The sequence below is a fragment of the Hesperophylax consimilis genome, chromosome 4 (assembly GCF_061612785.1).
Source record: "Hesperophylax consimilis isolate HC1 chromosome 4, BYU_Hcon_1.0, whole genome shotgun sequence".
Taxonomy (NCBI): Eukaryota; Metazoa; Arthropoda; class Insecta; order Trichoptera; family Limnephilidae; genus Hesperophylax; species Hesperophylax consimilis.
The window spans coordinates 500,413-513,192 of NC_142839.1; the positions used below are offsets into that span (position 1 = coordinate 500,413).

Here is a 12,780-nt window from a genome sequence, read left to right on the forward strand (position 1 = left end):
AACGTTTAAAATCACATTGACCTTACAATGTATTAACTCAAAACTATTAGTTTTTATTGTTTATTTATTCTTTTTGTATGTATTATTATAACTTACTAATAAGCTATAAGCTTATTGCTTAATAATCTGTATCCATAACAAAAATATTGTAAATGGAACTTTCTTGGTTTATTTTATATTCACCATTAAAGATAAAATTAAATTATGTATATAACTGTATGTTTCCTAAAGAAACTAAAATGATTTTTTTAAATTGATTGAATAAAGTTACGGTCTAACCTCTCCGCCTACCCCTCCAGGATTTCCAGGGCATGATGTTTAGTTAGTGAGTTTGTTTTGTTATTTTATCTCAATAAACCACCACAAATGTAATAAAATCATTATATTTTTGGACAACGAAGAAATTAGATACAGTACAAATTGGCGCGTGTTGCTTTTATTTTCTACGATTGTTTTAAGTTTATTTTTTAATATTTTAATATTTGAAACTGTTATTTCGTGGTGGAATTCCATTATAAATATATATAAAGAACACAATTTTAAATTTTTTTCCACTTCATTTTATTTGACCGTGACCGGTTTGAAGATGGCCCTAACAGGCTGAAGATGGCCCTAACAGGCCGTACCAGTCTGAAGATGGCCCTAACAGGCTGAAACCGGTCACGGTCAAATAAAAAAACAAGTGGAAAAAAGTTTAAAATTGTGTTGTTTATAATATATTTTTAAGTTTATTGTTCTATCCCTTACTATTAACTATTTTACCAACCGATTACCTTCGGTTACCTTGATCGAACACATACTTATTAACATTTATTATGTTATGTTAAAAATTACACTACAGACGTATTTGCTATCGGAGTAATAACATAAATTAACCACTGCTGGTGTTGTTTCGAGTCACGAAGGTAACCCAATCTAACGTTGTCTATATCGCTGGCAGCACACGCAATCAACGGGGACTTAACTGGGTAGAATTATTGTATTCATTCCTTGTGAACAAATCAATCATCGTTATATTTAATATTCGGCATAATTCGTGTTTAGTATCAGCGGTGTATTATAAATGGTTCGGCATAAATGCACCGTGAATACTGAATCGGTTAGTGATGTGAATTCAAATGAGTCAAACCGAAATGTATCAAATAATGTTATTATTTTTAATACCTGGTGGTCGATGTTTTATGTTTCATCATATTTTTTACATATTTATTTTTTAGCTTTATAGTGGTTTTGTTTGTCTCCCGTAAAGTATTGTAGTACTAATAATATTTTTTGTACTTGGATTTGTATTAAGGTACCTACCTACGTATAAATGTTTTCAATAACTCTAAATTTAAATAAATGTGGATAACTCTTGTTACCTGCGTTCTAATGAAATGACAGTACCTACCAGTATCAATCACCAATCGAGTTTTTTTTAGTCATTGTGCGCAATACAGGGTGTTCGCTAACTTCAGGGGGTGATTCTACAAGATAGTACAAGTAAAAAAAAAACTTTTCAGAATTTCCAACGTTTTAAGGTAGTTTTACTGTTAACAAGTTGAATTGTTTGTATGGGAAAAATATTCTTACATGGAAAAATATTTTTGTATGAGAAAAAAAATTGTAATTTCGAAAAAAGTTATTTTTATTTTTTACTTCTACCGTCATGTAGCATCACCTGTAGAAGTAAGCGCGCTTTAACCCCGGACACATTCCGAAAGATTTAAATATTCGACTGCTTTTAAAAGTATACTCTCGAATACGGACACAATGTTGATGTTTTTCTATTAAAAACAATGGTGACCTTATGTTTTAGACATCGCGACAAATAATACTAAATATTTCAACAGTATCATATCCGAGAGACAGAAAAGGATGAACGTGAATTTAGGAACATTTGGTACATAATAATTTCTATAATATATAAATTAAGAAAATACAAAAAAAAAACACATTTTAATGTCCTTAATATAGTTGGCCCTAGTACCTACTCCGAAAATGGTTATGAAATTTCAGCCATAATAAGAGATTTTAAAACCCATTCAAAATTCACAAAACCGCGTACATTCTATTTGAATAAAAACCACATAACCTGCAAAACGATTAAAAAAACTCAACGAAATATGATAATATCCTAAATAAAGAAGTAACAGTTCCGGACTCTTCCCCATTACTGTATTAATAAAGCAGTGGGGTACACTGAAAATGTGTTTATTTACTGATCAACTTTCTGTCTATTGAAAAATCGCTCTGGACAAAATGGCGGCTAACGAAAATATTAATTACGGCGAGAGCGCGCGGCGTATTTATTTGATAACAACTTTGAACCAATTAATCAAATTAAATTCCTTTGTTTTGTATCCATATGAAATCGTGGCAGATCACCACGAAAAATATTCCGCAGTGAGTTTGCATAATGAACGGAAATTGGGGGACAAAAAATAAAGCAAATTGAGTAATTCGATAAGTTACGATTCCGATCACACTTTTATCAGCGGCGCTCGTAGAATAAATCGAATTATCTGATTGAATCTCTTATATTTAATACATTTTGGGAAATATCTCGATTCAAAAGCGAATATGCCATCTTTATTCATAATTATTGTCATATTTTATTAATCATGGTAACAAATTACTTTTACACGAATGTTTTTAACATCATTATTCAGTCTCAATTGTCAATTGTTTTTTAAAATGTTAAAATTGTCAATTCTTTTGTTTTTATTAATTACCCTCAGCAGACTCCCAAAAATTAAAACGAAGACCATTCTAAGTCCAATGTTCAAAAAGATAGACTTTGTGCTTTTAAATATGAATACATGTATTTTCCTATAACCTCGTGATTCCCTTCATTCTACTTTAACTGTCCATTCTATAGCGCCCGCCGTAAATCAAGTAAAACCGTTCATTTGATGCAATAACATACATAATACCTACGCTGTCTTCGGTCATTCCGCAAGGATAATCTCTCGTTGTGGTTATAGACACATAGTTAAAATAGTGATATTTGATCATAATTATATAGTGATAAAGAAAGACAAACATTCCCGGGTTACGAATAACCTGACAATATTTGAAAATCTCCTACTACCACCACAGAAAGCTGAAAATGTTGCTTGTGTTGTGATGGAGGACTTAGCCGGCCGAGGAATTGAACACACTACGCCTGAGTGGGACCCAAGCGCGATGTCAACTCGGCCACCGACCGTATTATAAGGATAAATAAAAAAAAACTATACCACATATTATACCATATTCATAAGGATAAATAAAAAAAGATCGCCCCCGGGTGGGCTCGAACCACCAACCTTTCGGTTAACAGCCGAACGCGCTGCCATTGCGCCACGGAGGCTGTGCAAGATTCATCATAAAATATGTACATAAATCGATTAAATTGAAAATACAATCACTTTGCGATGAGATTCGTGCACGAGATTCACTGTACGTTGGATGAAGCGTTTAGTGAATATGTAATAATCTTAATATAGCGATGTTTATTATAGCCTCCGTGGCGCAATGGCAGCGCGTTCGGCTGTTAACCGAAAGGTTGGTGGTTCGAGCCCACCCGGGGGCGATGTAACTTTTAATGCTTTTTTACCACTTTTATTGACTAATAACCGTTAAAATTCTTCATCAATTACCTGTACAACTGAAATGATATTTCGTACATTATTTCCTTTAAAATTTCACAAAAATCATTTGATGCACAGAACAGCACATGAAAAGCGTATTTTAGTATGATTATAATAATGGTCCAGGTGCCATTATTTAAACGTAATTTTCTGTTTTTGTGTAATGAATGGTACTTTTAATAATTCATCATGATATAATAATTAGCCCGTGTATGTCATGAATTTTAAATTATCACAATATTTATGACGCAAAATCCTATTTCAGTTTTTAATGGACATTGAAACTAATTTTCGCATTTACCCCGGTACGTGGTTTCATAAAGCACCTACTAATAGCTTTACGTTGTTTAAATTAAATATAATGAATAGGTAGATAATTGATTTATTTTAAGTAGAATAAGCGCGATACTTGCTCTCAAACCGTTACACTAATTTGTTTTCTATTTGTACGTTAAATGCAGGTTTATTGTTTCTTATTATGGTACATATCATTATTTACATTTCAAATTTTAACCTCACTAGGACTAGCCTGTCTCGAAGTATATAATAAGTAGATTACTTTTTATTTCGATCCCTTGATTAATTAGGAGTTAATAAACCTGTAAAATGTGCTTTAAGTCATCCTTTACAATTTTATGAAAAAGATACCTCGAATAGGAATCGTCCATTAACAAAGTGGAAAAAAATAATATAAATTGACATAATGTTAATAATTACACATTTGAAAGACAATATCAGTCGTTCAGAAAATAGAAAATCCCGGCGATAAATCTTTTCTCGTGTTTTAGTTATATTTATTATAAATATTGTTTTAACATTTTATATCATTAAAATATAGGGTCATGTAGATACCCATGTATTGAATAATATAATAAATGAGAGAAAACTGGTTGGAAATGTGATAACATTGATAATATAACGTTTCCATTACAAACGCAATTCCAAAGTACATTATATCATAAGACGTTATACAATCAAAACTATTCTTCACACATCAACTTTAATATTCTGGTGCTGTCAAGTGCTCAAACAAGAAGACTACTGGAAAGAGTATTTGATTAACTGTGAAGAATACAATCCTGACAATGAGAGAGCATTCTTATCACGCAGTAGTTCCCAGTTCCTTGGAGCCCGCGGCGACTGGGCGACTAGGTGTCAGGATTCGGGACATCTCAGGACGATGGCACGAACCTCTCTCCTTGCCATGCCTAGTCCAGCTCGACAGGGCCATGATTGATTGACTCTGGATGCTGGGCACAAAATATCCCACCGAGATTACCGAGAGACTGCTGAGCGAAGAATTGTTTTAATGTTTTTCTCTCAGACGAAAATTTGATAACGAACCATGATTTATAGTTCTTCCAGTTTACTATTCAAATCCTCTTCACCACATACGATTTTCATATTTCACCTATCAAAGTCAGCTCTTTGGGTCGACCGTAATAAATGAACATGAGTGATGTGAGTTTTGTTTTAGTTCTTGGCCCTTTTTAAAGATGCTTTTCAATCAAATTGCTTTTTTATATCGAACATCAAAATCAAATGAAGCATTCAATAAAGGTACCTATGTGTTTACGTAATTGATTGCTACAAATGATTTTTCTACTTCACGGGTGTTCGATAAATCAAATGCAGACAGAGGAAAAAGCCCGGAATAATGAATGATATATTTAGACTTATGACCGATTCTTAATATATGCACCACAATCTAGCGTGAATTATGATGTAGGTAAATACCTGCATAGCCTCCGATGCTATTTTTATTTCAACGCAGAAAATTTACATTATATATTATATTATGTAAATTACACAAACGTTATTAATTCTTTTTTTGCCATTTCTTGAATCATTAAAAATAACCGCTCATTCTGACAATCGATAGCTACGCTATTTAAGTCATCCTATAATTTGATAATCATTTTGGATATTTATAAGCGTATAGAGATTTACACCATTGGCAAATAATTTTATTTGGGATTATTATTGTCATATCACAATTTAATGTATTAATGATTATTATTTTATAATATTATTAATCATTGATACGTCATTATTAATAATACGTTTTTTACCTTTTATACTTTTACTTTTTGTTATCAGCACAAATTGTGTTATTTATTTTTAAATAAATTAATTAAAAAATGATAGTGTATAAAAAAATATTTATAAATATATATTTATATATGCATAAAATAAATTTATTATATATTTATTTATATATATGCGTCTTAGTATAAAGTCTGGTGTTCAACTTGCCCAAAAATTTATATTTTATTGATTTATTGTTTCTTTATATACGGTATCACTGTTTACATTTTAATTATTAACCTCACTATGACTAACTAGCCTGTGTCGAGGATAATCATTTTACAAAATAATAAAAATATTAATATGTAAATTGAAAGAACAATATTGTTGCATGAATAATGGGTACCTACTAGGCTGAATGAAACTATTTCAATGAAGTAGTAAATATGTAGGGTGACCATGTGAAATAACATATTTTGCTAATAATAAAATAAAAAGAACAATGATAAAATGTACAAGAAAAAAATGCTAAAAATTAGAAAATAAATTAGAAAAAAAATATTGTAACGTAAATACTACTAACAACTTTCCATACTGATTTTTTTAACAATTTATATTTTTTCCAGGACTTACTTCCATGATTCCTCATTTAAATTTACTTTGAATGTTATCTGTGACGGTTTTTATTTTTTTCTTTATCATTAGCTATTTTCTTTAATCTAAAGCTCATAAATCTCAGCAATTTTGCACCACGATCTGTTATATTATTAGTGAAGACAACTTCCTGTGGTTCAAATTTAGAATTTAATTTTAGTAGAAACTCTTGTAGGTGAAATTATGATTGGCTTCAAAACCATGAAAAGCCAAAAGTGAGATGTATTTTTGAGTTTTCATATTAATTAAACCAAAGTATAAATATTTATGTCCCCACATAAAATGACTTACGCAATTTATATAGATGTAGAGTCAAGCAGTGCATTCAGTGACCACAGGAAATTATCGGTGTGAGCGGGGGATGGAGGATTTATACAGTTTTTTTCTTGAATTCAAACATCCAAGTAAAGAAAACTTTGCAAGTTAATCAATCTTTAATAGTTAAATAAGGTTCTGTATTGTAATCCAATGCTGTAAATATTTTCGGTACCTTTTACTATTTAACCCCTATAATATTCCATTGAGGTCATCTTCGTCTTTTATTTCCTTGATTTTTTCACTAGAATGGAACCGTTATTAAACCGAATACATTTATATTTTAATTATTTTCCATTCAATTTGACATTTCAAACTAGTTCCTTAAAATAAGGAGTTGATGATTCTTCTAGGAATATCATTTTCTTACGTTTTGAAATAACCTTCTTGTTGAAAATACTGGTCTGAGGCATAAGAAGGTTGAAAGAGCCTACGTGAAATCCGAACACCAAGTTTGGTGCATTCGGAGCATCCGGCCCTAAGGCTTCGAATAAACTTCACATGGAATTGAGATGTAAAACCAGCCCAACAGAATTTAGATCAAAACGAAAAACTCGCTTTTCAGAAACTCATTTCCATAAATCCGTCATTATGTCCAAATATTGTTTTTTTTCCCTTTTTTATACTGTAATGGTTTATGCACACACATAAATTCTCTAATGATAAAGTCAAAATGCTATTGACTTGCCTACCAATGGACAATATCAGTAGGAACATAACGTGACAACCGGTTTAATTGTTGGCAGATGAATCAGTTAAATGTGGTAAAGATTGACGATTATTTTCAGTAATTCACTTCTTATATATATAAATAAATACTTGTGTATATGTATACTTTTCTATAAGTTCTGCTAACCCATTGGGCGCATTTTGCACCCGTGTTCTAAAATTAATTATGAAACACCTTAATATTATTGAAATCACCTTCTCGTTTGCTAATAATTTTAAGAGAATTTTTTGAATGACTTGGTCTTCTGTCATATTGAATTATTGCCGAGGTAATATCCTCCGAACTTATTTTGAGATTAGCATTTTCCATTAATTTCATGGCAGTTATTTTGCGATGTTGATCAGACTTTTCAGACTGTTATTTCAATACATTCATCAAGATTTAACTGTTTTAACCATGCCAGTCTAGTTTCCAGATGCTTAATAATTTTACCTTTATTTGCCAAATCATTTTTTAAGCTCTCAACTTTAAAAACTCTTTCATGGAGTCCAAGCGAGTATTATATCATCATATTGTTGACAAATAAATCGGTTGTCTTTTGAAATTCCAACATTTAATACATATTCAAGTATTGGGTTTTTATTTTCTCCTGTTTTAAATCTACGTAAAACGAAAATTTTGAAAAAAAATCTAAAGTTAAATAAAAGTTAATGTCTTCAGATGCAGTACTTATTCATTTTGTTTTTGGACATTGTCATTGTGTTTAGATTATCTTGCTGTTGAGAGCCGGTTTTTTTCGAACTCATTGTCACTCTGGCAGTAGATTGTTTGTTAAGCAGAAACAATACGATGAGCAAGCACGTTTTGTTTCTCCTGCGAGCAAGCAAGCCGAAGCAAGCTGTATGGTTGGTGTTGGAAAGATGGCGATGTTGTTGACCAATCACAAGAGCTTCACTTAGCTTAGTTATATGTCAATTTCACTGTCACTATTTCGCGATGTTGATTATTTGAAATTGACTTGAATAATCTCACTTCAATCAACAAAATTTATGCTGTGAACTCTTGGATGAATCTTGCAACTGTTTCGGATTGTATTTTTAACTAATATTTATTTATTTATTAATTTTCGGGAAATCGACGGTTTACCTTTAATCTGTTTGTACATAAGTATTATATAGCCAAAATAAAACCAATGATGGATTTCTTCCTAGTGACTTTACCTCTACTGAGACAACATAATACGGAATAAGTAAATTAAATTTGTAAGAAACGAATATGAATCAAAAAAAATTATACAAAACAAAAGATAATTCAAATCATAATAGAAATAAAAACAATAGAGACATACTTTAAAGACATACCTTTTTAAAGTGTCTGCTCAGAAAATTCTCATTTCTGAGCATAAACTGCCTCCTGTTTTATATTATGTTTTAGTTTTAATATTCTTGTTTTGTCCTGTCCTGCTGTTGTTGTTATTCTAAGTTTTGTCATCACTTTGTATAAAAAGTGTATTTAGTGTTATAATATTAGATCTGTATTGGGTAAGGCACACTGTAGGAATAATTTAAAAAACCACTAATACTGAATTACCATTTTTTAAATTTGTCATACGAGTAGTTAAGTGCACTTGAAGTGAAATGACACTAAGCTGCGCTATATAAATGCCATGTTATTATTTTTATTATTATAACATTATTCACAAACCATCAGAGAAATATAACATAATATTTATGGACCTCTTGTATTTGGTAAGTGCGCAACTGAAAATATCAACCTTGGTTAATACGCTATTGTAATTATTGCATAGTCTGTTCCACATTGATCCACCCTGAACAGGACACAAAAGCGTGTTGAACGCGTAGGTACATTGAATGGAATCTTGTTTAGCAACTCTGGATATTGCATATTATTGTTAACTACTTTATACAGGAATAGTGCATCCTTATGATGACTCCGTACACTCAGTAAATCAATTTTAAAGTATGAAGCTGCCTCTGCACAATAATTAAATCTTACAAATGACTTGTTACAAAGATATTTTAGGAATTTGTTTTGAATTGCTTCGAGTTTGTTTATGTGGATTTTGTAAAATGGAGACCAAACAACTGATGCAAACTCCAGATGACTTCGTACGTAGGCAAAGTAGAGTTGCTTAATTAAACTCGTTATCATTAAGCAACTTTTAAAAAGTTTTGTTATTCTTATGATGATGCCTAACATTTTAGCAGCTTTATTTGTGATTTGATGTATATGAAGGTTATAATGTAGTTTACTATCAAGGGTTATTCCAAGATCACGAATATCTGAGACTGTTGCAATGTTGTTGTTTAAAGAATAATTCAATAATATTTTATTTATATTTATCGAAAAGACAATGATATGACATTTTGAAACATTTAGATATAGTTGATTTTGTTGGCAATAGGTGGATATATTGTTTAAATCATGTTGTAAATTGATACAATCGTTTAGACTTTTCATTGGCTTGTATAGCTTAGCATCATAAGCAAATAATTCTATTTCAGATTATTTTACAACATTGATCAAATCATTAATATATAAAATGAAAAACAATGGTCAATTTCTTTGAAATCTGATTCTGAGCCCTTTATTGCCACTGCTTGTGATCTGTTGAGTATATAAGATGTAACCCAACGAAATAAATTACCACGTATACCTAATGACCAAAGTTAATAATATAAACAATTTTACGGATCACTTTTACTGTGTGTTATATTGTATATTACTAAATCATTGGTAATGTCTCTTGTAGGCAGTAGGCACAGGCACCGACCTACCAAAAGGACTCATTGCATCATTTGTGTATGTAGTTTTGAAGGTATCCTTTGTAGGATATATGTAGGCAATTTGTTATAAATATCTTATGGATAAATAGTAAATACGTATATTATCTATTGAACACATACTAAGGTCGAATCATCAAATTTAAGGACATTGTGTTGCGCATACAAACAAGATGGGCAAGTGTCAAATTGTCCCTGGCACGGCTGACCCGTCGTAAACGCTCGGGTCAATGGTCAGTATAAAAAGGTTTTGATAAATGATGGTATCTCATCCGGGGAAGTTGGAACCTCTGGCACTGGTAGGGTCCACTTCACTCCCCACTTGCGGGACTATCGCAGCTTCACAGTTTCAACTCTATTTCGTAACAGTCTCGTCCTGGCAGCAGTGCTGTATTGGAAGTCAGATGGCCTGCTAAGGATAGGGTGGGGTACTATTTAATAGTGTTTGAAAAATGTGATATCAAGATACCTTCCAATGGAGAGTTGTGAACATTGAATTCTCTTAGTTTGGGATTTCACTCAGGAAGTATGTTGGCGAAATACAGAAAGGCTGAAAAATACATTGACAAAGGATTAATAAAGCTTTAGGTACAAAATAGGAATTTAATTTAATTGAATTGATAATTTAATATTTTTAGGAATTTCCCAGTGAGACAGGTATTGAAAAATCATCAGTTTTATATTTGTAAAGGTAAAAAAAAATGGAAACCTGAACTCAGTAGTGACAAAACAGAATTTGTCAAAGGAAAGTTCGCTATAGTCGGATAGTTCCGGCCTTTTGTTTAATATTGAAGCGGCAAATACTAATCTATTACTTTCATACAATATTAATGTTTCTCACTACGGACAATATGGAGTTTTGTAAAAAAAATTCAGGCGAAAAATAGTTGGTTGACAAATCTATACTCTCGTCAGCCAGGATAATCAATGAATTATTTTCAAGTAATTTTTAACTAAGTAAATAATCACAAAATACGAGGATTCATTCGATCTACCTTTATAAATCCTATTCAGTGCGGAAAGGGAAAATATGAGGTCAATTATTAAATTAAACCAGTGATGAAAAAATAATTAGACTGACCATCGCACCGTTTCGTCGCAGGGGTAGGCAGAGAGGACGGACCGCCAAACAACTTGGTCTTCGCACACACTCATTGTCTCATTCACATTTATACAACATCTCCTCTATTATTCTGACTCTTTACATGGCCCGAATCTGAAGTAAAAAAGTAAAAAGTATCTGATTCACTTGGTAGTGCCATGTCTTCTTCGGGCGTCCTAAATTCTGCTATCATTCACATTGGCGTCATATATTCTCCTTGCACTCCGTTCTTCATTCATTCGCTCTACATGCCAAAACCATCTAAGCGTCCCTTACTAAATCTTTCACATTACGCTTACATCATCAGCCTTGCATTTTTTGCGGATCTCCACATTTCTCGCACGATCGTAGATGGTTTTACCACACAAATAATTACAGCAAAACTAAAATGAGAAAAATAAACAGCTTATAATTGTAGATTAAATATATGTAGTCAGATCCCTCGCAGGGAACTGACAGAATTGGGATAATAGAATAATTGCTGCAGAATCCAATTCGTCTCTGCGTCGGTCTCCCCGGGGTACCGGCAGTGTATGACGGTAAGAAAATGAGTATGTGTTTGATGGCTGAGAAATTGGTCGGGTCAAAAAAGGTCTTTGAATGAATTAACGCGCTATGAATAATAATCCGGAGGTAAAAGTGATATTTTGATCTTATTATTTACAATGCTCTCTGAACTTGTTGCGTCACGTGAAGGGCTCATTGTTACATTTAATTACTTGTTTGTGTACATAACTAAACAAGAATGACGCGATGTGTGCACTTTCAAATTATTCGTATTCCTGTTAAAAACGGGATTGTAGTTCATTAACCAATGAATTGATAGGTATGCCGATAAACTTTACGTAAAATACTAGTGTTTCGTCACGATGTCCGAACATTTGTTTATAAAAATCCTAACACTTTTGCATTTTATCACGATATATTAAGACAAACCCAGCACTTTATAAGGAAGCGGCTTGCAGCCCCGTTTTTAACAAGACTACCAAAAATTTTTAATAACTCAGCAATACTTTTTTTTTTCCATGTGCAGTTTGCAGTTTTGAATGTAAATTCCATCTTGTTATACTACGGAGAGAATTCGATTTTTGACCTTACGATAAATTAACAGACCTTATTAATAAAACACCAATTTAAGAACGTTTTATCGATTTGCCTTGATGATATATCAGCACTATACAAAGAATTTTAGTTTGCGACGCAAAAATATTCGGATTTTCATGAATACGTGTTCCGAGATCGTGATAATATATTCGATAATAATTTACTAAAAGTTTATCAGGAAACTTTTTTCTCTTTAGTAGCTTCCACCTAGACTTTGGTGGGTATCTTTTTTCATCACTACAGAAAATCATGTAGGTATCATACAAAAAAAAAAGTTATTAAAAAAAAAAAGATCGCCCCCGGTGGGCACGAACCAGCAACCTTTCGGTTAACAGCCGAACGCGCTGCCAATGCGCCACGGAGGCGCCACGAGCCACGAGAGTCGTGCAATACTCACGATCTTTGCACAGTTCATCTGCACGACTCTTATCACAGACCTCAGGGTAGATATCATTATTGATTTCAATTTTTATTAGATGAATCTGCACA

General features: G+C 32.1%; 2 non-coding genes across 2 annotated transcripts; one reads left to right on the top strand and one right to left on the bottom strand.

The window, feature by feature from the left end:
- Positions 1–3,262: 3,262 nt before the first annotated feature.
- TRNAN-GUU (transfer RNA asparagine (anticodon GUU)) lies at positions 3,263–3,334 on the bottom strand. Its single transcript has one exon. It is a non-coding gene; the product is annotated as a tRNA-Asn (tRNA).
- A 150-nt stretch (positions 3,335–3,484) lies between these two features.
- TRNAN-GUU (transfer RNA asparagine (anticodon GUU)) lies at positions 3,485–3,556 on the top strand. Its single transcript has one exon. It is a non-coding gene; the product is annotated as a tRNA-Asn (tRNA).
- Positions 3,557–12,780: the final 9,224 nt, after the last annotated feature.